Below are 25,388 nucleotides of genomic sequence, written 5' to 3'. Positions count from 1 at the left end.
GTTGCCTCACAGCAAGAATGTCGCTGGGTCCCGGGTTCAATCCTCGACTCAGACTTTGTATGGAGTTTGCATGTTCTCTCTGCGTTCGCGTGGGTTTCCTCCGGGTGCTCCGGTTTCCCCAACAGTCCAAAGACATGCGGTACAGGTGAATTGGGTAGGCTAAATTGTCAAGTGTTTGTGGATGTTTTCCAGAGATGGGTTGCGGCTGGAAGGGCATCCGCTGCGTAAAAACACGCTGGATAAGTTGGCGGTTCATTCCGCTGTGGCGACCCCAGATTAATAAAGGGACTAAGCCGACAAGAAAATGAATGAATGAATGATTATAAGAAAGTGTCTGGTGGAAAGAGTGGTGCAAAAGTGTCAGAGAGATGAAAGAGTGTGTATTCTACAGGTGGTTTGTACAGCCCACTCACTTGTGAGAGGCACACTCAGAACTGTATAATGTTTTGAGGTCGTCAAATGATGTGGTTGATGAAAAAAAAAAAGGTTTTCAAATGTTTGTTGTCATATTTTAGGTCTTGGATGCTTTAAAATATGCTGGGTTGTTGTGACCCAACGTTTGGTCAAATATGGACAAACCCAACTCGTTTAAGTGAAGTTTCATTAAACTAATTTCGAGAGGAGCACGTGATATGATTGAGCATGACTGGCTGCTCATCTGTAATCGTTAATAATCCAATCAGAGTGATCCTATTTTTACTATAAATAGATCGTTTTCTCCCTACTGCTCTATCTTCGTTTTGAAAGAATCCCCCCTTCCACCCCATCTCCTCCTTTTCCAAGGGGGAACTCTTGAGACCTACCTGATGTCGGATCTCCTGATTTGCGGGACCCTTGGGCCCTAATACCTCTGAGCTCAGAGTTCTCTCCCAGGACAGCATGCCAAACCTGCTATAAACGCTAAGCATATCTAAGTGAGAACTCTTGACATTTAATTGAAAACCAGTCCATATTTGACCCAATGTTTGTGCTGCTGTATGTGGAATATTCCAGATCATTCCCTTCTGAGGGAACACTTGAGCACTTAAGTTTTCATCCAGTTACTAAATTGCCATATCATCGTTAACTCAATTGTCATGTGTTTGATGTGATTATGAGTTTCAGTCATTACTTCAGTGTATTTAGTCCCCCCCCCCCCTGACAATCCAGTTTATTTATCTTAAATCCACTGATGCTGAAAAGCAAACTGATTAACTGTGATTATAAGGTGATTAGAATCCCTGATATCCGCGAACGCATGATGACTTAAAAATAAGCGACAGGAAAGTGATTAAAGATAAAGTGTGTGTGGATCTGCAGCGATTGTGCGTGGATGTGATCACTGAGCTGTTCATCATCCTGACACCGAGTGTGTGAAAGACGCACACATGAGCTCCGCACACGTCAAACACAAGACAACAAACATTCCTCTTATCACACCAACACAACAACACCTTCAGCACAGTGTCTGAACACCGAGAATCAGTCGTTCGTCTGAACACCGGATTATAGGGGCGGTTCACCTAAAAATGAACATCTCCTCATTTACTCACTCTCAAGTGGTTTTAAACATGTTTAAATTTCTTCACGAAAGGAGATACACTGAAGAATGTTGAGGAAAATCTGCCATGGATGATAATAGTTAGTACAAATACTGTGGAAGTCAATGGCTGAAACCATGAGAATATTTTTGGGTGATCTGTCCATGATGTGGTGATATATTATATCTCAATTAAATAAAATTCAAGACTTCACACTTAAGACTGATTTATACTTCTGCGTCAAACGCCGGCGTATGCTACGGCGCTGACGCATAGCCCTTCGCCGTGGCCGTCGGCGTCACTGACGTGCACCTCTCAAAAATTGTAACTACACGTCGCAACGACGCGTAGCGTAAGCTCTGTGATTGGTCGGCTTGGTAGCGCTGACGAGTCTGGGCAGGGCCGAGAGCCGCGCTAATGGCGCGAGCGATTGTTTACAAGTGTGGAGTCCTGTGAAGGAGCTCCGGATGGAAAATTTTGTTTTGTGTTTACCTCATAGTTAAAGTTGTTGCACGTCCGCCGGTTCCTGCCTCAAAATGAGCGAGTTTGAGCCACTTGTACATCCCGGAAGTGTTCAGGAAAAGCAATAAAGCAGCGAAGAAACTCGACACAGAGGAACATTTACACCACACTGCCAACTAGCGTTTCGGAAGTGTTAATGCAGACCGACAGAGACAGCAGCAGAAGTATAAATGCACAGCTACGCGCGTTGCCTGCGCCGTGGGTTACGCCGGTCACCTGACGCAGAAGTATAAATCAGGCTTTAGATAATGCTTGACTATTTAAGCTAGTTTGGCATGCTGTCCCGGGAGAGAACCCTGAGCTCGGTGATAGATGAGTGCAAGGCTCCCGCCTGGTCAATAAGCATAGGGAGGGATATGAGATCAGGTAGTTCTTGATAGCTTCCCAAAATAGATCACTAGCTGCGCTAGTTTGTAGTAAGTGCTTGTGACTTTAACTTTTGTTGCATAGTTTTTGAGTGTGTGAGGAAACCGGAGTACCCGGGGAAAACACACGCGAACACTGGGAGAACATGCAAACTTCGCACAGAGAGTATCGGTTGGCTCAGCTAGTGTTGAACCAATGACCTCCTTGCTATGGGGCAACAGTGCTAGTCATCGTGTCACCCGAACTGAGGAGGAGGGAGAAGGGATGAATGGGGAGGGGGGGGGGGGGGGTCCAAAACGAAGATGAGGAATGAAGTTTAGGCTGGATATTTATATTGAATTTAGAGTGATCCGATTGGCTAGTTAGAGATTAGTGATAGGGATCAGCTGTAGTCAATGCTATCACGTGTTCCTCTCGAAATTAGTTTGGGAAACTTCACGAAAAAATATTACAATTGAAAATAATTCATTTCTATAAATGGCTAATAAGGAGAGGGGACCTATACGTAAAAAAAAAAAAAACTTGAGGCGGATTGGCTACAGCAGCAGAAGAGCACACCGGGTGCCGCTCCTGTCAGCTAAGAACAGGAAACTGAGGCTACAATTCACACAGACTCACCAAAACTGGACAATAGAAGATTGGAGAAACGTTGCTGCTCTGATGAGTCTCCATTTCTGCTGACACATTCGGATGCTCGGGTCAGAATTTGGCCTCAACAACATGAAAGCATGGATTCATCCTGCCTAGTATCAACAGTTCAGGCTGGTGGTGGTGGTGTAATGGTGTGGGGGAGATTTTCTTGGCACACTTTGGGCTCATTAGTACCAATTGAGCATCATGTCAACACCACAGCCTACCTGAGTATTGTTGCTGATGTCCATCCCTTTATGACCCCAGTGTCTCCATCTTCTGATGGCTACTTCAAGCAGGATAACGCACCATGTCATACCTTAGACTGGTTTCTTGAACACAACAAAGTCACCAGATCTCAATCCAACAGAGCAGCTGAACAAGTCCCAAACCAAGCAAGCCAGTGGCGACAGCGGCGAGGAACAAACTTCACCAATTGACGAAAGTGAAGGAAAAAACCTCAATAGAAAACAGGCTCAGTTGAGCTCGACCATTTCTCCTCTGACCAAACTTCCTGTGCAGAGCTGCAGTCTGGGCGCCGGAGGCTGGAGAACGCTGGACCTCCGTCATGGAGAAGCTGCACGGTGTGGGATGGTCACTGTCGGGTGTTCAGGCTGGCCCACGAGATCAGTGCGGAGACTCGTCTATCACTGGGATCTTTCAGGAATCAGTCTCATGCTCTCCACTCCTCCATGACTGCCGCAGCATCAGCTCAGGATACGGCCTGGTCCAGGATTATGGAGACCTCGGGATGAGGAAAAACAGACTAACATCACCATAGATGCCGTTCAAATTTCAACGTCTCCCCGGTTACTGAACTATACAAAATATGGGCAAAAATATATTTAAAAATATATTTACATAGAAAAATTTGCAAACAAATACATTTCTGACCATTTAAAAAGTAATTATATTTACTTTTTTACAACTAACTATATTGTTGTTACGACTGGGTGGAGTGACAGAGGACAACAGGAGGTAAGATCCAATATGCAGGTTTATTCAGCGTCAGGCAAGCAGTGGTCATCAGGTGCAAACGGGTATATTAAGGCAGTCCAGAATCATAAACGTTAAACAGGCAACAGGTCGAAAGGCAGGCGGCTAAACTAGAGAACAAGGTTAACAAGGCTTAGGTCGAGACACGGAGAAACAAGACAGGGAAACGCGTTGTAAAGTCACACTGGGAAAACAAGACTCGGCAAACTGAGTGATATCAGTCTGTGACAAGGATCAGCTGGTGCTTGCAATCAGGATAGATGAATGAGCAGGCGTGCGTGTCTGGGAGCAGTGCATGTATGAATGTGTAGTCCTGGGGAATGCGGAAATGTAGTCCTGAGAGTTCGTGTGAGAACCAGCGATCTCTGAAAAGCGATCGCTGGTTGTGTGACAATTGTAAATTTTGTTATATATAATAATAAAAAAATGTTGTATATATAATAACTAAATTTTACCCTCTGTATTTTTCAACTAAAAACTTAATTAAACAACACAAATACAACATTTCTTGATCATATATTTAAAATATATTGCGCCCAGAAAAAACTGTTTGAGCCTCTTTCAGAAATGTATTGATGTAATCTGAGTAATGCATCTGTTTATTACTCGGAGAAGTGATTCTGAAACAGTTTGCTCAGGTGAACATGATGTGTACAGGGTGGGCCATTTATATGGACACACCTTAATAAAATGGGAATGGTTGGTGATATTAACGTCCTGTTTGTGGCTCATTAGTATATGTGAGGGGGCAAACTCCCTGAGAGGACTCGTAGTTCAAAACGAACGAATCGTCCATGAACGACCCATTACTAATGTGTGTGTGAAATGAGCTCAAACAACAATTCTTGAGGGGTGTTTTTTGGGACAACTTAATCGTTTTAAGTTCAATCTACTTACATTTGTAAACACAAATAAGTTAACTTAATTCCTTCATGTCGTCCCACCACAAATCCGCATTTTTACAGTGAAGAAGAAGAAGAAGAAAACGAACCACTGGCGATTTTAGTTTCATTGTTTATGGGTTCTAAATGCGCCGTGGTGTCACATATGTTCTGCATTCGTCAAGCAGACGTTCACTGAACGGACAGAACTGATGCTGAAATCCACAAGCCAGAGCTCTGATGCAGATGAGGATCAGCCCACGCTCTCTCTCTCTCACACACACACACACATTACAACACTGTTAAAAAGAGCTGAAACCCAGCTGGAGACCGGGGGATGCTGGAGAAACTGTAAATAGCGTTGTGTTTTGATGGAGTGGGGTGTTCTGGCTTTGATATGAGGGGCTGCACAGCTTCAGCACACTCATATTTTAGGAAGTAGGTCAGGTTTATAGCCCGCGCAACACACAACAGACTGAGAGCAAAAAATAGACCTTCGCTTCACACGACTTACAGCTGAAATCAAACGCGGCCGCAGATTAGCGAATCCAACATTTACGGATTCAGCACCTAAATTTACCATAGCAAAAGATTACCATTAAATGATTTCACACTCACTGCAACTGGGGGAACCGAAAATAACACGCGGTTAATTTCAAGAGCGGCAATAAGAAAAGCTGAATGATTTCCATATTTCGACTTTTTGCATGACAAGAGGAGCGTGTGAGCATTTGCATCGGCGTTCTACTTGGGGTTTGAATGAATAATGCAAATGTATTTAAATTCATATAGGGGTTTTTGTGCAAGCACGGCTGATTTTGACTGGAAATCTCTGCGTGTTTCTGGAATCAAAAATACTGGGAGCCACAGCTAACAATGACATTCTCACAATGGGTTTTCTTAAAATTAGGAACATTACACTTGCATGTTAAAGGTGGTTCACCCAAAAATATCACCCTCATGTTGATTCTCATGTTGTAATAGGGGGCGAAGCAGTGGCGCAGTAGGTAGTGCTGTCGCTTCACAGCAAGAAAGTTGCCGGGTCTCTGGTTCGAGCCTCGGCTAAGTTGGCGTTTCTGTGTGGAGTTTGCATGTTCTCCCTGCATTCACATGGGTTTCCTCCGGGTGCTCCGGTTTCCCCCACAGTCCAAAGACATGCGGTACAGGTGAATTGGGCAGGCTAAATTGTCCGTAGTGTATTAGTGTGTGTGGACTTTGAGTTGGAAACTTAATATATGTGTGGATGTTGCGGCTGGAAGGGCATCTACTGTGTAAAAAACTTGCTGGATAAGTTGGCGGTTCGTTCCACTGTGGCGACCCCGGATTAATAAAGGGACTAAGCCGGCAGGAGAATGAATGAATGAATGTAATAAGAATAGCTATGTATCCATCCAAAAATCATGGATCAGCATAATTAGATTTAGCTATTAGAATTTAGGGCAGCTCAGTGGTTAGCATTGTCACCTCAAAGCAAGAAGACTGCTTCTTCGAGTCCTGACTGGGCCAGTTGGCATTTTTGTGTGGAGTTTGCATGTTCTCCCATGTTGGTGTGTGTTTCTATGGAGACAGATCAGTCTCAAAAATAATACATTTACAATATAAAATTCATACATGCACAGCACAGTTCACTTTTACAAAATCAAACTTGTCAATTTGTAAACGAAATTTGCGAACTCACAAGTAAAAATGAATTGAATTTGCATTGAATTTGCTTGAATCGTATTTTGAATTTACGAATTGGATTTGTGTATTTTAAAATCATGTTTATAATTTCATTCATTCATTCATTTTCTTGTCGGCTTAGTCCCTATTAATCCGGGGTCGCCACAGCGGAATGAACCGCCAACTTATCAAGCACATTTTTACGCAGCGGATGCCCTTCCAGCCGCAACCCATCTCTGGGAAACATTCACACACACACACACTCACTCATACACTACGGACAATTTAGTCTACCCAATTCACCTGTACCGCATGTCGTTGGACTGTGGGGGAAACCGGAGCACCCGGAGGAAACCCACGCGAACGCAGGGAGAACATGCAAACTCCACACAGAAATGCCAGCCTGGACTCGAACCAGCGACCTTCTTGCTGTGAGGCGACAGTGCTAACCACTGAGCCTCCACGCCATTTGCATATTATTAAATAATATTACAAAAATTTTAATTTAGCATATTGATATAGACTGTATTTTTGCTAAACGAATCAAATTAGCTTTTTTATTCCTATTTGTTTTTGGAGATTTCTGCGGCCACAAATTCTTTGTGAGCCAGCCAATCCCTCATCACACACACATTATAAGTGTGATAACTACGATAAATACAAAACATTCAGAAAACATTATAGTTCATGTAATATTAACAGAATGTCAAAACAGACATTCCTGCATTTAACCAAACATCTTGAATGTATTTTGGACGTTCTGAATGTTCATCAAGCAATATTTTCATGGCATAATGTGGCTAAGTGGGTGCTCGTTTAGCCCTCGTGCTAACAGTTGATAGATGGCGGTATCATGAAGCTCACAGACTCTTCCAAAGCACAACAGCACACACACACACACACACACACACACACACACACACTCATCTAACCAAAATAAACATCTGTGCTAATAATGTTTCACACTCCTACTCGTCCAGCCCCCAAACACACACACACACACACCTCCGTCTCTCTCCTCCACTGCTCCAAACCCATGGCATATGACCTTCTGTTAAATAGATAAAGAATGCGCTTATCAGTCATGCAAATGAGGCTGAATTCATTTTGCACAACAGATGGTCTCATAGATAATGATGATGGAGGAGAGAAAATTAAATGTCTCTTGTGCGGTGGCCATGGCAACGGAGCTCGGAGTAATATCAATAACAAGCCCGCCGCATAATAAGGTTGTCAGTCCAGGGTGTGAGTTGGGGAAACCCTCGCAAGTTCACCACCGTAGCTTCACACACAGCGCCGTCTCTGATGAGTAATATTCATTCATTCATTCATTTTCTGGTCGGCTTAGTCCCTTTATTAATCCGGGGTCGCCACAGCGGAATGAACCGGCAACTTATCCAGCAAGTTTTTACACAGCAGATGCCCTTCCAGCCGCAACCCATCTCTGGGAAACATCTACACACACATTCACACACACACTCATACACTACGGACAATTTAGCCTACCCAATTCACCTGCAGCATGTCTTTGGACTGTAGGGAAAACCGGAGCACCCGGAGGAAACCCACGCGAAGGCAGGGAGAACATGCAAACTCCACACAGAAATCCAGAAGAAGGCAGAGCTTGTCGTACAGATCAGCTAGTGAACCGCTAAGCTTAACCCTTCCCTAAACCCAACCAATAGTGTTTTCAGAAGCAGACGTAAGAGAAATTAGCACTGCGACCACAAAGAACAGTTTCACCAAGCAAATTGCAGTTAAAAGTTATTTTAATTTTAATTTTTTACAAATTTGCAAAAATGTAATCAATAATGTAAAAATGAGCATGTGAATGAGCTGAAACTTCATATAAACAGTCTAGGGATATTAAAGAATTATTTTACATCTTGTAAAATGGGGTATACTTAATACTGTAGGTGCCCTTTAAAGTGGTGTAAGTGTAGATTTTACAAAGCTGCATTGAAGCATGTGAAACATATGCCAGTTCTTCCTCTCTGAAGCAGGACAGAAGCGGTGAGCGAGGCCCTGCTGCCCCCTGCCTGCTGCTGTGGCCCGTCCTGAACACTGGTCCTGTGCATCCGATGAATCAGCAGTTTGATGGAGTGACGCATGTGTCTGCCAGTCTGTCTGCTGCTGCATTACCAACACAGGGGCGCAGAGAGAGAGAGAGAGAGAGAGAGAGAGAGCAGGAATGACTGAGACAGATATGACAGTCAGGCATGAGCAATCGCAAATGGTCTAGAAAAATGCACAAAAGACTAAAGATAGAGGAGATTTGAAAGAAGTGTGCAAATTACAAAATGATTTAAACAGGAGGAAACGTAGCTGTTAATTGATTCTCATATATATATATATATATATATATATATATATATATATATATATATATATATATATATATATATATATATATATATATATATTAGGGATGCAACAATACAGTTAGCCCACAGTTCAATACATACCTCAGTTTTTGGTTCGGTTTGGTTCTCATGGCTTGACACGTGTGATTTTTTATTCTATAAGCAATAGGAACAGTAAGAGGTACTCATTTTACTCATTTTGCTTTACTTAAAGCCAAGAAAAGTACAGTAGTTCCTAGTGTATTGTATAAGAAAATGAACAGTGAAATCTCACAGCTGCTGGTGGCCCATGTACAAACTGGGGAACACATGAAATCCTACACTTTGAAAATAAACACACATGTGAAGTTAATAAAGATAAACTGGCCATTTCAATTAAACATATTTGTACTTCAGTAAACATAAATAAACATCTTAATTATTTGGAAAAAAAGCGAGACTGTAGTCTGTAACGCGGATCGAGTGCTTTTATAAGATGACAAAAGCCCACATCTCCAATCACCGAGAACGGCTGCAAATCTTCAGCAATAAACAGCCGCACTGCCTTTGTTATTTTATGTGTCTCTCTGAACCAGTTGGGTTTGTTTGCTTGACAGCTTCAGCGAGGGATTGTTGCTATTTGGGGGACTTGATTACCTTCTCTGCTATCCTGCCTTCAGACAGTGATATTGCTGGGTGATGGCGCTGCAGATGTGCAGTCATGGTTATACGTGTAAAACAATGCTTGCACACAGTTATTTTTTGTTCACTGTTTTTTCTTGTATTGGCATTATACTTACTAGCAAAACTGAAATGTCCTCACACTGCAGATAAGAAAGACGTCGGCGCTTTCTCACACTGTTGACTCACTTCACCGCTGCTCGCCATGTTAAAGTGTGGAATGATGGTCAAGCGCCCCCTAACTTAGAGCATAGTGATTGGATATTTACTCGCAGGGCGCTTACAGGCACTCACAGTCAATTCGGGGGAATATAAAACGCACATAAATTATTTAAACTCAAAACTGAGAAAACCGCAATTCACAAGCGCGTATTGAACCGTGGAGGTCGTACTGTACGGTTCAATATTATAAGGAGAACCATGGCTTGCCTAATATATATATATATATATATATATATATATATATATATATATATATATCACCAGTTCACACTTGCATTCGTTTAAGTAAAAAGCATATTTGGCGTGCTGTCCTGGGGGAGGGCTCTGAGCTCGAGGAGATACCCCAACTCGAGTTATTCCCCTTATCAGGAAACAAAGAAGAGTTGGGATTCGAGCGAAGTATCTAGCCCGGCCCCAGAACGCTCCCCCCGGGAATGCAATGCAAGAGGTCAGGTGACGGGGTGGTGGAGGGATGCTAAAGTCGTGAGATGCTGCAGGTAAGACAGCTTTGGTATATATTGGGGTTGCAATGACGTATTCGATACTGAAACTTTTCCGCATGCTCCTCCCGAAATTTGTTTACAAACATCACATATAAATATATATATATATATATATATATATATATATATATATATATATATATATATATATATATATATATATATATAGTTTTTTGCATCAATATAAAATCAATTTTACCTCTATCCATTCATTGAAATCTCCAGGACAACAGTTCCTGTCTGCATAAGAAAAAGGCAGGGCAAATCACAATTAAAAATTGAAAATACACTCAACTTAAACACCCAGTCACGTTTGAGCATAGAGGTGAACTTGGTTTTATAGTTGGATATTTAAACATTCTCCTTAATAATATAATTTTAGAAAAGTATTCTGTGCAAATCTAAATAGAGAAATCATATTAGCTGCAAATGACTATCAAAGTACAGCATTGTTCACAGTGAATTAGATTGTGTTAATGTTGTTTAGAAGTCATACTTGCATGCTAATTCCCACTGAATATTCAAATTAACATGGTAAACAATATAGAGACTGCTAAATGAACAAATGTGCGAATATAAAACCAACTTCACCTCTATATTTGAGCAGCAAAAATAATGTTCTCAAAATACCAGATTCAGAGTGGGTTAGAAGCCTCAGTTCACCATGCTGTGCCCTCTACCAAACACAACTCACTTGCTCTGTGATGGCCTGCAATATATCCGGTCATCACTCCCCTCCAGTGTGGCTCTTAATGAAATTACAACTATCTTTATCACACCACAAGGAACCAAAATGGTAGTTGTAAAAGCATGTAATGTTTGTTTATTACACCACATTCAGTCACAGCACCATCAAACTACGCCTTTGTTTGTTGTGAATGCACGCCCTCTAGTGGAAACTTTAACAATCAAATAATAACTTTAATAACACTAGACGTTTCAAGCATATTTTTGCAGTATACGCTAATACAAATATAAATAAAAGACTAGTAACCTTAAAAAAGAGAATCATTAGCCATGTTTCCATGCAAAGATGGAAATATTAATCAGGGGCCGCCACAGCGAATGAACCGCCAACTTAACCAGCATATGTTTAATGCAGCGGATGCCCTTACAGCTGCAACCCATCACTGGGAAACATCCATACACACTCATACACTATGGACAATTTAGCTCAACCAATTCACCGGTACTGCATGTCTTTAGACTTGTGGGGTAAACCGGAGCACCCGGAGGAAACCCACGCGAACGCAGGGAGAACATGCAAACTCCACACAGAAATGCCAACGGACCCAAACAAGACTTGAATCAGTGACCTTCTTGCTGTGAGGTGAACATGCTACCCACTGCACCAACGTGCAGCCTTGATTAGTGTTTAGTAGGTAAAATGAAACCCCATGCATTAGTCCTCACAGGCTGGACCATATGTGGGCTCAGGTGGAAGAAGATGTTTGGACGTACCTCTGCACAGTGATTCAGTGCATGCTAACTGTTTATGTTGGATTGCAGTTCTGCTTTCAGAAGCCAAAAGCACAACCTAAGAAAGAAGAAAATCCAACACACTTTCTGTGAAGGCATTTCTTCAAAAAGCAGAAGTTAACGGAAGAAACATTTATTGCAATTTAAACCTGAAAGGCTTAATCAGAGGCGGACAATATTTGATGTACACTGTTTTATTGTCAACTTCCCAAAAGAATCAAAAACGAATCTTTTCTTCTACAAAAATGTGCAACACCTGACATAAAACCAGTGGCAGGTTTCATTGAACGAATAAATCAAACGGACAAGATAAAGTAATCCAACAATACCAAGGATTGACATCAGACACAATGAAAATAAACGTTAATTAACAGGTTTTTTAGTCTGATATGAAGAACAAGCCTGCTTTCATTTGACCAAAACTAGAATCAAAACATTATTAATGATAACTTTAAATTTAAACAACTTTCTCTGTAGGAATGTATTTTAAGATGTCAATTCTTCCTGTGGTTACAAGCTCGATGTTTAGTCTTTTAATGTTTTGCTGTCATGGCATATTTCAGAAGTCATAACAGGGGTCTCCAACTGCCAACTCCGAAATCCATTTAGCAGACGCTTTTCTCTAAAGCGACTTAATATTGAGGAGGCATTTAGCAATTCATCAAGGAGAGGCAATAAACACAGTAAGTGCTGATTATACAAAGTTTGTGAAGGTTTTGACGTGAAGAGCTGGGGTGGGTTGGTGTTTGGGTTGTGGAAGAAAGTGAAATGTGGGAGGAGGGGGGGGGGGGTTGTTTTTTTTTGGGTTGTTTTTCTTTCTTTCTTTTTGCAATGTGAAGCCGACAGGGTGGACGGGTGTGTGTGGGGGAGGGGGTGCTGGGTGGAAGTATGGTGGTGTTTGGTCAGGGGTTTAGGTTTTAGGGTTTGGGTCTTTCTTATTTTCTGGCTAGTGGATGGTGAGGGGGGGGGGGGGGGTCGGTGGGCAGTTTTTTAAGTTGTTTTTCTTTTTTTCTTTGCAAAGACGATAAGGCGGATGGGGTTGGGGGCGTGTTGTGAGGAATGGAGGTATGGTGGTGTTTAGTCAGGGGTTTAGAGTTCAGGTACTAGGGTTAGGATCTTTCTCCCTCTGGCTAGGCGATGGTGATTGTTTGGTCTGGGCAGGGGGCAGGGGGATTTGGTGGGAGGGTGGATTGTTGTTTTTTTTTTTTGGTAAAGTGTGGCTGATTCACTTCACTATAAAAGAGAAAAAAATGCACAAAGAGCCAATGTCTCAACAGGTAGATGGCGGGTCTGGAGCAGGCTCGGGTGGCACTGGCAGAACACGTCCACCAGGTGTCTTATGAGGACACCTCTCGATGTCTACGGTCAAGCACAAGCAAAAGCACTGCCTACCAGTCACACAGGAGTGGGTAGCCCTCCCAGCCGGGAGGACACCCCACCACCATTTTCTCTGACCTGCCATCAAGGTTTCGGCGAAGGCGAAACTTGGTGGACTTTGGTTTTGAGCCTTTCTTGAGAACTTTTCAGAGGAGACCTTAGAGGATAACAAAGGCCCCAGAAGGCGCACCGTTCTCTTCTGAAGGGCCCCTCATTTCAGCAGGACCTGACTGCCAGGGGGTGATTTCAATAGTAAGAGCACCCAGAGTTCTGTAACCTGACCGATGGGAAGTTACGACACCCCTAGGGCAGGCCCCTCGCCCGGTCCGTCCGGACCGTTCTGGGCAGGTAGGTTCCTCCCCGATGTAGGCTTCACGACATGTAGCTGTTTTTTTTTTTTCTGTGAATCCACCAGAGGCTGCTGTGTACACTTTTTCAGATCTTAAATTTATCTCGCGAATGCCATTCATGCCTGTTGTTCCTGCGTAAATACACCAGAGGCCGCTGTCGGCTGACTGACCCACTATCCTCCTTCCCTAAACCCAACCACTAGTGTTTTCAAAAGCACCAATTGACCGATCACTTCTCTAAACCCAAACGACAGTTTTGAAAAAAACATTTCAGAAAAAGAAAAGCCCTTGCTTGAGTTTCAACACGTTTACAGATTTTACCACATTCTCATCCTGTTATTTACTTCTTCATTTTATTTTTTGGCTTGTTTTTGCCTTACCTGCTTTCTGGAACCGTTCTTCACTGAACTTGAACCCTGTTATCGTGATCAACTCCGCTTTGCATCTCAAGTCCGCCAACATACGCAGCAAGCCACTGGACAAACTGGTAACAGAGGAAAGCCGTCCATATGGAGGTAAGCGGTCAGCTGGTAAGCGAAAAAATGAACAGAGTCATTCCGCTGTCACGGTCACACAAGGAGGACAAGGAGGGTTATCTCTTCATCAATTTATTCAAACAAGTAGTGTATTAAGTGAAGTTTATTTATAGACTAATTTCAAGAGGATCCCGCATTATCTAATTTATGATTCACCAATCAGACGATTCTTAAGCCACTATAAATACCAGTTCCATAAAACAGCCGTCTTCGTTTTGAAGACTCCCCCCTTCCACCACTTCTCCTCCTCCTTTCCTAGGTGGGTGGCACGGTGGCCTAGAGGTTAGCACTGTTGCCTCACAATAAGAACGTCACTAGTTCTAGTCCTTACCAAGCCAGCCAATGTTTCTGTGCGGAGTTTACACGCTCTCCCCGTGCTCACGTAAGTTTCCCCCGGTTTCCTCCCACCATCCAAAAACATGCAACCTAAGTTAATTGGCTAATCCAAATCGCCATCATAGCCATGCTCCTAGTAAGTAGTGGAGTTCTCCAGATCTACCTGAGCTCAAACTCCCCTCTCGCCTTGCAAACGGGAGGGAGCCCTGGGCTCGAGGATCTTATGAGCTCTGGGCTCTCTCCCGGGACAGCATGCCAAACAAGCTTTAGGCCGTACTCACACTAGGTACAGTTGCCTCGAACCAGGCCAAAGCACGCTTGTCACCCCTCCCGTCTCCCCCGACGGCCCGCGCTCACACCACAAACGGGCTTCGGCACGCTTACGTCATCGCTGCTGCGCTGTTCAGTGAGAAGCGCTCTCTCACTCAGCAGCACAGTGGAGATTTCTCTAGTTATATCGTTTCAGTCGTTTGATATGCCGTCAAATATTTCGCTAAACAGTCCTTAGGGATGCGGGGACACGCAGTCAGATATTTCGCCGAACAGATCCGCCACTTTTGGCGCTCATAAACAATCATAAAGCTCTCGAGCTGCAGGAATGAGGAGGTCTGCAGAAGGCGCGCAGCTGACGTGAAGTGAGGAGTTTGCGTCTTTAATAAACTACAGCAGTTTGCGATCACTGAACAGTAAGAATGATTAATAAATCCATATCAAACAGTCCCTTAAAAGTCACGTCTCGCTTTCAGTTTTGGGCTTTGGCGCGTTTTGCACTCACACACAAGCGTACCGCGCCAAAGCCCAAGTGAACCGCGCTCAGGCACACCTCTTCCAACCGGGCCAGGGCCGGCCAAGTGAACCGTGCTTGAGCCCGATTCAACGCACTCACACTTCTCAAACGATCCGGGAAACGGGCCTGGGCACGGTACGGATGGCATAGTGTGAGAAGGCCCTTACTATCAATAGTCAGCTAAGTGTCAACTCTTGAATAAACAAGAGAAGCTGGCGAGTGAGAGTCTTTGCAATAGCGCTGATGAATTGTTGTTTACGTTGTAAACAGATTGCACAGATAGTAATGTCACTTCCCTTAATGACAGCTTTGTTCATCCACAGGTTTGAAAGGAACATCCACTGGTTAACAACATCGGAGAGGGGAAAATATACACGGAAGAAGGCGAGTCAGGGAGAAGATAATGTGAACTATCAGACTTCGATTCCCGCCACTGTCTGACTGGAATCAAGGAGGCTTTATAGAGAGTGCAGGTGTGTTCAATTAGAATTCAGGTGATGGTGCTCTGGTGTGATGTGAGGTGGTAGGAGATGGGGAGTGATGATTGGTGCTGAGGGAACGGGATGGTGATAGAGAGTGGTAGGTGGAGCAGCAGGAACAAACAGATGTGACAACCGCCCCATAGCGTTTATTTTTAAAGATGAACTGCACTCATATGTACCTCTAGCTACATAGTTCGGGATCTCCAGAAATGTATACAGGGTTATGCTTTTAGAATGAGCCTATGTTGCAACAAACTGTGACCGAAAATTCAAAGTACACCCTTTATTTTTATTATAAATAATTTTTGTACTGTCACTTTAAATTTGCGACCATGCAGACTTTTCAAGGCATCTAGTAAGCCTAAAGCTTCATTTGTTTACTGTGAAACATGATAATGGTCAGCACCATTACGCTGTTGATGAATTGGAGTTTCAGAAAGTCAGTAAAGCGGTGCGCAGAGGAAGGTTGTTTGGTGAAATAGGTCTGTTTTGGTTTGCCGTGTTCTTTTGGTGTTTGTTTATTTGCTCTGATGCAGCTGAGTAAACAAACAGCATTTCACAGGCTCTCAGCATCGTCCAATTAAAGCGTTTCATCAGCCAGAACAGGAAAATGGATGGTTGCAATGCAGGGGAGAAACACACACATGAACACAAACACACTCACACAAAGACACACACAAACACAGAGGGAGAGAGACACACACACAAACAGAGAGAGGGATATATATATACATATAAAGAGACGCACAAAAAGACATGCACAGAGACACACACACACAGACGCACATTTTTACATGCACACATAGAGATAAACATACACACATGCACAGACGCACACATACACCCACACACATGCACAAATATACACTCACACACACACACAAACACACACACAATCACTTACACATAGACACAAGCACAAACACACACAAACAAGCAAACCCATACAAACACACTCACACAAACACACACAGAAAGAGACACAGATGCGCACACAAACATCTACACATAGATAAACCCACACACACAGACACACATGCACAGACACACACACACATATGCACAAAAGTACACACACAAACACATACACAGAATCATGTACACACACAGAGATACACAAACAAGTGCACACACACACACAACCACATACTTCACACACACAAATATACACACACACAGAAATACATAACCAAAAGCACACACACACACACACACAAACATCCACTCAGAAACACATGCAGACACACAAACATACACACATGCACAAACATACACTCACAAACACGTACGCACACACAAACACATACACACAATCATGTACATAAACAGATATACACAAACAAACAAACACTTGCACACACACACACATACACACACACACAATACGTGCACACTTGCATGCACACGCACAAAGATACAAAAACACACACACACAGACATACATAACCAAAAGCACACACACACACACATAAACACATGCACACAAACATCCACACAAACATACACACATGCACTCACAAACACATACGCACACACAAACACATACACACAATCATGTACACACAGAGATACATACGCCTGCTTGCACACACATACACTCACACAAACACATCCACAAGCAAATGCACACACACAAACGCAAAGATACAAACACATACACAAATATACAAACCCACACATACACACATTCTCACAAAGATACAAACACATACACAAACATACAAACCCACACAAAGATTCATGCACACACACAAACACACATACAGAAGGATACAAACACATACACAAACATACAAACCCACACATACACACACACACACAAACACACACACACAGAATGATACAAACATACACAAACATACAAATCCACACATACACACAAATGCATGCACACACACACACAGACAAAGATACAAACCCCCACATACACACATTCTCACAAAGATACAAACACATACACAAACATACAAACCCACACAAAGATTCATGCACACACACAAACACACATACAGGAAGATACAAACACATACACAAACATACAAACCCACACATACGCACACACATAAACACACACACACACACAGAATGATACAAACATACACAAACATACAAATCCACACATACACACAAACGCATGCACACACACACACAAAGATACAAACCCCCACATACACACAAACACACACACACAAACACATACACACACTCACATACACACAGAGACATACATAACCTCAAGCACAAATGCACACAAACACATTCAAACCGACACACATACACACACATACAAAGACACAAACAGAGAGAGAGAGAGAAAGAGATAAAGACACACACACAGACACACATACACAAACATGCACACACAGAGTAACACACATACACATTCGCACACACAACCACCCCAGCTACACATGTTCATCTAATGAAGGACTGCAGTGTGCGCCAGACTCACATTGAGCTCACACAAACACACAAATAATCAGTCCCACTCTTCCCCTTATAACTGTGCTGTGGGCTGCAGCTGTCACTCAAATCCAGCAGGACCCCCGGTGGGTTCTTAAAGGGCCGCAGCGCCTCCGTGACCCCTGGCCTGCAGCAGCTCCAGCATCTGCTAATGAACACACACACACACCACACACACACACTCATTTACTGGCAGCCAGAGGTGCAGCCGGTCCGGCCCAACACCTCCTCACTGCGGCGAGAGAGCTGGAGTCATGCGGTCAAACACTGCCAGCAAACACACACTCTGCTCAACATATTGATGTCCACTCCATTATACAACACAGAACCATCGCAAGCTTAACTGGAGCTCTAGGCAAACGATGGTCGTACCGCCATCATGGTGTTCGCGCTGCCCTTTTGAGAATGAAAGTGAGGCCGGGGGGGGGGGGGGGGGAGGGGTGGTAGGTGTGGTCGACTTAAGTGAAGAGCGGAGGTAGGTTTGTGTCACGGACGAGACAGTGAAGAGGGGGGGTAGGGAGGTTGTGGGGGTGTCTCAGACGAACAACCCAGGCTCATTCTAAAAACGTAGTCCTATGGACGTTTCTGGAGACCACGAAATATGTCCCGGGAGGTACGTATTTTTGCAGTTTTCGCAAATCCGCGTGAGGCCACTGTGTGCGCTTTTTCGTATCTCAAATGTCACTCGTGAGTGCCATTCGCGCCCGCGCTGTTCTCGCGTAAACCCACTAAAGGGCGCTGTCGACCGACTGAATGGCCGTCTGGGCAACCGGCCAATCGACAGACCCATCCTCCATCTTCCCTAAACCTAACCAGTTTTATCGATTGACCCGCCGTCCCACTTACTTCCCTAAACCCAACCGGCGATTTACAAAAGCCGTCCAGAAAAAGAAAAGCCCTCGTCTGATTTTTACCACGTTTTCGGATTTTACCGTATTCTCTCCCTGTTATTTACGTGTTCGTTTTATTTTTTGGATTCTGTTTTTGCCTACCGCTCTTCCCCGGACTCGAACCCGGTCGTCGTGGTCAACTCTCTGCGTTTCAAGTCTGCCAACGTACGCGACGAGCTAACTGGACAAACTGGTTGCGGAGGGAAAGCCCTCCACACGGTGGTAAGCAGTCAGCTGGTAAGCACGAAAAGAAACGGCATCATACCGCCCCATAGCATTCGCTTTAAAAAAAATAAATGCAGCCATACGTACCTCCGGCTATATAATTCGCTGTCTCCAGAAACCTCCACAGGACTACGTTTTCAGAATGAGCTTGTGTTGGGGGGGAATGCTGCCCTGGGCCATATTGCCCATGCCTAAATCTGCCACTGATCCAACACAGGCTCACTGTAAAAATGGAAAATGTACCCCTGTCTGCATTTCTGGAGAGTGCCAATTATGTATCCAGAGATACGCATGGCTGCATTTCGTCTTTTAAACGAACGCCATGGGACAGTATGACACTGCCGATGGCTTCTGTTGCTTTTTGCTCTACCAGCTGATCGCTTGCCTCCACATGGATGGCTTTGCCCACTAGCTCGCCACTTGACTCGCAAAGAGGACTTGACTGCGACAATGGGGGGTTCGAGTCTGGTGAAGAACGGTTCCATTAATCGGCTAAGATGAAAACAAATGGCAAAAAATAAAGTAAAGAAGTTAATAACAGGGTGAGAACATACTGTAGTAAAATCTGAAAACATGGTAAAAATTAGGCTTTTTCTTGGATTGCTTTTGTTTTTTTTTTTTTTTTTTTTTTTTTTTTTATTAGTATATGCAAAAATCATACAAATACAAGAAAACATCAACAGATAACAAATACAAAGCAACAAAACAAAAACAACAAAAACATCAACAATATAGTTAGGTACTGGTATGTGCGTGAGTGTGTGCATGTGAGTGTGTGTATGCATGTAAAGGTAACTTGGTGGACCGGTCAGAGTACATACATTAGGAACAATAACAGTCAATAAATGAAGCAAGTGTCACAGATATAAATAAAACATATAGAAAGAAACCAGTCAGAGGTAGAGAGTAACAACAATGCTTATTAATGTATGATAGTAAATATGAGAGTAAAAAGAAAGAAAGGACAACGGTAATAACTGACAACAATAATAATAAATCACAAGTGCTACACCAACTACTACTACAGAAAGTTACTTATATTACAACTACTAATGCTTCTACTACAGCCACAACCACGACTACTACTACTACAATGTCTACTATTACTGATACTACTACAACGACTACTACTACTACTGATACTACTATAGCGTTTGCTACAATTAATACAACAATGTCTACTGCGACTACTACTACTACTACTACTACCATTGCCACTACTACTACTACTACTACTACAATCACTTCTACTACATCTACATCAACAACATCTACTACTGATATTACTACACCAACAACGACTACTACTACTACTACTGTAACCACCACCCCATTACTACTTCTGCTACTACTATACCAATGACATCTATTACTACATGAACTACAACTTCTATAATCTCCGTAACAATTACTTAATAACAATCGATACTATTACAATGACTACTACTTCAACTACTACTACTACTACTACAACTACTACTGTTACAACTACAACAACTGCAACCTTGGATTGCTTTTGAAAACACTGTCGGTTGGGTATAGGGAAGGGGGTGGGTAAATCGGACGGTCGATCAATCAGTCCTGTCAGTCAGTCAACAGTGGACTCTGGTGGATTTACGCAAAAACGGCAAGCGTGAATGGCACTCCTGAGAGAAATTCGAGATCTGAAAAAGCGTACACAGCAGCCTCTGATGGATTCAAGAAAACAAAAATTGCAATAAAACGTACCTTCTAGGACGTATTTCGCGATCTCTAGAAATGTATACAGGAGTACATTTCAATAAGTGTTTCATTTGGATCTTGCAGCATCCTGTTCCTGGAAATGTCAGATATTCGTGTTTTGTGTTCCGGCATTTATTTGAACTGATCCGGAGTAACTTTTGCATGGTGAATACCTGCATGTGTCTGTATGTGAGAGAGAAAGAATGTGAATGAGTCTGAGTGAAAAACAGCGAGCAAACCTGTGTGGATTGTGCGCATTCTGCTGCTGTAGCCCATCCGCCTCAAGGTTGGCCGTGTTGTGGGTTCAGAGATGCTCTTCTGCAGACGTCGGCTGTAACGAGTGCTTATATGAGTTACTTTTGCCTTTCTATCAGCTGGAACCAGTCTGGCCATTCTCCTCTGACATCAACAAGGCATTTGCGCCCACAGAACTGCCGCTCACTGGATATTTCCTCTTTGTCGGAGCATTCTCTGCAAACCCTAGAGATGGTTGTGCATGAAAATCAGAGTAGATCAGCAGTTTCTGAAATACTCAGACCAGCCTGTCTCGCACCAATAACCATATTGCCAGGCCCTATGCATTCAGTCACGCCCCTGCTTAAATGACTATCAAACTGCTAAACAATTACAGTGATAAAACCAGAAATGAAACTTAATATGTGTGACCCATATCAATATATAATAATTTTTCTGAAGGGGGGGGTCTCTTCTTCCTTCTGTTTTTGTCCTCCACTGATCACATGCCTGCAACAATGAGTCTGGGTTGAATGAAACCTTATTGTAAAGTGTGACAGAATTACTAGAACAACACTTAAAATTATGTATTTAAAATGAGCTGAATCAACACAAATCGTCAGTGTTTTTTTTGGGGGGGGGGGACAAGATAATTGTTTTATGTTCAATCCACTTAAATGTGTAAACACAATTAGCTTAACAGCAGTAGTGCGGAAGCCAGCATTTCTGAACAGTGTAAACGTAAAAGCACAAAACAAAAAAGTGCTCACCAATTAAAAACAAGACTAAAACTGACAAAACCAAAAGCATTTAAAGCAAACCGAATGCACAGCAAATGTTCAGAGTGACATTGAAACAAAAAAGATTTTAAGAACGCAAAACCAGAACAACCTTGATACTCATCCTGCATTCAGACGCGGATTGATCAGGAGCGCAGTGAATTGTGCAATGCTCCACTATCAGCTCCCTCCATCTGAGCTCTTTAAAATTTCATTCTGTCTGCAGTGACCTTTGACCTCCTGCAATGCTGCGGTTTCTTGCCTTCCTCCTACACAGCATCAGAGCTGGCGCGCAGCACGCGGGCACAACTAGGCAGTAAAAATGCTTCTTTTTTGGTATTGTTGAAGGAAAAATAGATATCTTCGTGTAGCTTGGAGGAAAAAAATATTCATGATACAATTATAGTGGCCTTGAGATAATCATGACACGATACACGCTCAAAAAATGACATTTGCTGTTTGCTCAGACTACGTATTTAAAATGAGCTTTTTACTTGAACTTTAAACAACTTAATTGTTTCATGTTCAATCTACTTGCATTTGTACAAGCTAATAAGTTAACTTAATTCCTTCATGTTGTCTCAACACAAATTGATTAAGTTACCTTAATCATTTTACATTCTATTTAAATGGATTGAACATTAACCAGCAGCGTTGCCAGATTGGAAATGTCAAAGTATCATATCAGAACCTCAAAAATATCATATTTGGAGGAAAATTATCGTACACGAGTCAAACTGAGAGTATACAGCTTTTATCTAGACACATAGCGTTTTGACACAACGTGCAAATTACCACAATACGTAAAAAAAACTAGGTACCTTAGTGGGAAGGTTCAAACTCCACATCCGAGTTGCTGTCATTGAATGTTGCCAGATGTTGAGGGATTTATTTTTCCGTACAAATTGGACGCCATAATGGAATGCAAAATAGTGCTGGTTGGCTTGAAAGCAGTGCACACTCTGAGGTGTGCATGCTTTGTTTTGATGAGACTAACTTTGGAAAAAAACACGTTCACAAGACGCATTTGAATGGGGAAAAACGAGAACAGCAAGGGAAAACTCCCGTCCTTCTCACCTTCCTTTACAGCACGAATTGTTTTAACATTATTGCTTAAAAGGTCGACATCAAACTGAAAACTACTGATCTAACCACGGGCACGCACAGCAGGAGTGTTAACTCGTGAGAGAGAGCCATTCTCCACGTTGATTGGCTGAGAAGAGGCAACGTAAGATGAGATAGAAAACGTGCCTAACTCCACCTACTCCTCACAGACAGCACAGAAAAGATGCAGCTAGATCAAGTAAAGAAGCCTGAAGATTGCAATGAAGTTACTTTTAAATGCCATAAAATTCTGAAATTATCGTACATTAAAGGATTTTCCTCATTATTGATCGTACATCCTACAGAGGTCGAAATTATCGTACAAATACGATAATTATCGTACGTCTGGCAACACTGTTAACCAGGGATGTTGTCTAAAAAACCCTTAGGAATTGACTCTTCGCTGAGCCACGCCTAAAAACCGCCACCCACCAATCGTGGCTTAGCAATTGTAGCTACGCGCAGGGGCTCTGTCAAGCTTTCGAGCGAGTGCATATGGGTTGTGCAAATCTGATACCCAGTATCCTTAAAGTTTGGATGGGATGGTGGAGTTTTTACCCTTTTTAAAACCAAAACCCAAGAGGAGAAATGCCAGCGTGGATCAAGCTGTGTGAGGGGTGCTAAAGGCGCGGAGCTAAGTTGGTTTTGTTTTGATATTCCTGACACATTCAGTGATAGACAGACGGCAATAACTCACACACCTCTTACCCTAAACAGATCTAAACTGTGTTTCCTACAAAAACACAAAGCTGGTTCTGTTTCACAGCTGTCTTAGTCCTTTTTTTCGCTCGATATTGTGAGTAATGCTCCGTTTAAGCTTTCATAACGTTAGTAACTTAGTCATACTAATAGCGAATAGAGCATGAGGTATTGATCCGGAAAATACGAACCTGCGAATTTGTTGCTAACTTTACTGAGCTTCGTATGTTATCTTATTTCAAGCTACGAATATTATAATTTACAAATCAGCAGAACAAAAGCGAGATATGATCACAAACTGAGCAGCTGCGGTCAACATACTTCACCCGCAGCTGTTTTTCAGTCATTTATAAAGAGCACACACACATACTGAGGGTTATAGGTAACTTACTGTACATTGTTATGGGTCAATGATGCTAATATTCGGCACAAATCCATCAGTTTCCCCTTTCTGGCTGCTCTTTCTATGAATGAACTATGTAAAAGCACCTTTTTCACGGACGGTAGCACGCACATCCGGTTGAGAAGTAGTTGCATATCCTTACTTCCGGCCGGAGCAATTGCGTCAGATACGCTATAGTCTTCACTACCTCTTTGAAAACTGCCAACATTTACCATTTACAGCAGCTGGTCCACGGCTCGGTGGTTGAGGACCACTGCCTTAGGGTGCTTTCACATCTGTGGTTCGGTTCATTTGGTCTGGACCAAGGGCAACAATTGATACAATGTAGCATTTTCAGCCGTCTTTAGGTCCTTTCACACCACACTGATTGCTTTGGCCTGAACCAGTTAAAAAAAATGCAGTCATGTGACAAAATCCACATCTCTCGTTGGCCAGATGTTATTGAACGTATTTCCTAAACTGTTTATCGATTGGTCAGAATTCACATGCGAGAAAATGCCAATGGACTTCCGCAAGTAAACAAACCGGCGCTTTTGACTATAGAGGGACGACTGCGCTGGCTGATTGTATCCCTACTCATAGTATACTATATAGTTTACTATACTATATAGAGTGAGGGTGCCAGTTGATCGGTCAGTCAGTCGACAGCGGCCTCTAGTGGAATTACGCGAGACAAGCAGGCGTGAATAGCACTCTCAAGAGAAATTTGAGATCTGAAAAAGTGTACACAGCGGCCTCTGGTGGATTCGCGAAAACAAAACTTGCAAAAAAAAAAACGTAGCTCCTGGGACATATTTCATGCTCTCCAGAAATGTATATAGTGGTACATTGAGAATGAGACTGGGTTTAAAGTTTCCGTCGGGCCCTAGCTATAGGTTATACTGTAAGAAATTTCGCTACCGTGACAGTCATCAACGGCATATCATAGTTTCCCAGTATCGTGCAACCTTAATTGTAATTATGCATAATTCATAGTAATTACTATAGTAGGTGCATGGAACTTTAAATGTATGTGTTATCCAGTGTTGTTCTCAGATGATTTTCTATGACGCAAAGTGAAAAAAACTTAACAAATCCCTCCTGTGAAAGTGTTTAGTGATGCACTTGCCCACATTTATCACCAATAACTTGAAGCAAAGTTACCATGTTTCACCATCATACTTTATCACTTTCAATACGCCATTTGCAAAATAAAAG

At 42.7% G+C, this 25,388-nt stretch overlaps 1 long non-coding RNA gene across 1 annotated transcript; it reads right to left on the bottom strand.

Moving 5' to 3' along the window:
• Positions 1–8,331: 8,331 nt before the first annotated feature.
• On the bottom strand, positions 8,332–10,305 carry LOC147833216 (uncharacterized). Its single transcript, XR_015513965.1, has 2 exons — positions 9,043–10,305; positions 8,332–8,710 (listed from the first exon to the last, which is right to left on the bottom strand). It is a non-coding gene; the product is annotated as an uncharacterized LOC147833216 (long non-coding RNA).
• Between the last annotated feature and the right edge of the window lie 15,083 nt (positions 10,306–25,388).

Source organism: Danio rerio, chromosome 17, assembly GCF_052040795.2.
Source record: "Danio rerio strain M-AB ecotype USA chromosome 17, GRCz13ab, whole genome shotgun sequence".
Taxonomy (NCBI): Eukaryota; Metazoa; Chordata; class Actinopteri; order Cypriniformes; family Danionidae; genus Danio; species Danio rerio.
The sequence above is the reverse complement of the archived record's forward strand: the minus strand, read 5'-3'. Positions and strand labels throughout refer to the sequence as shown.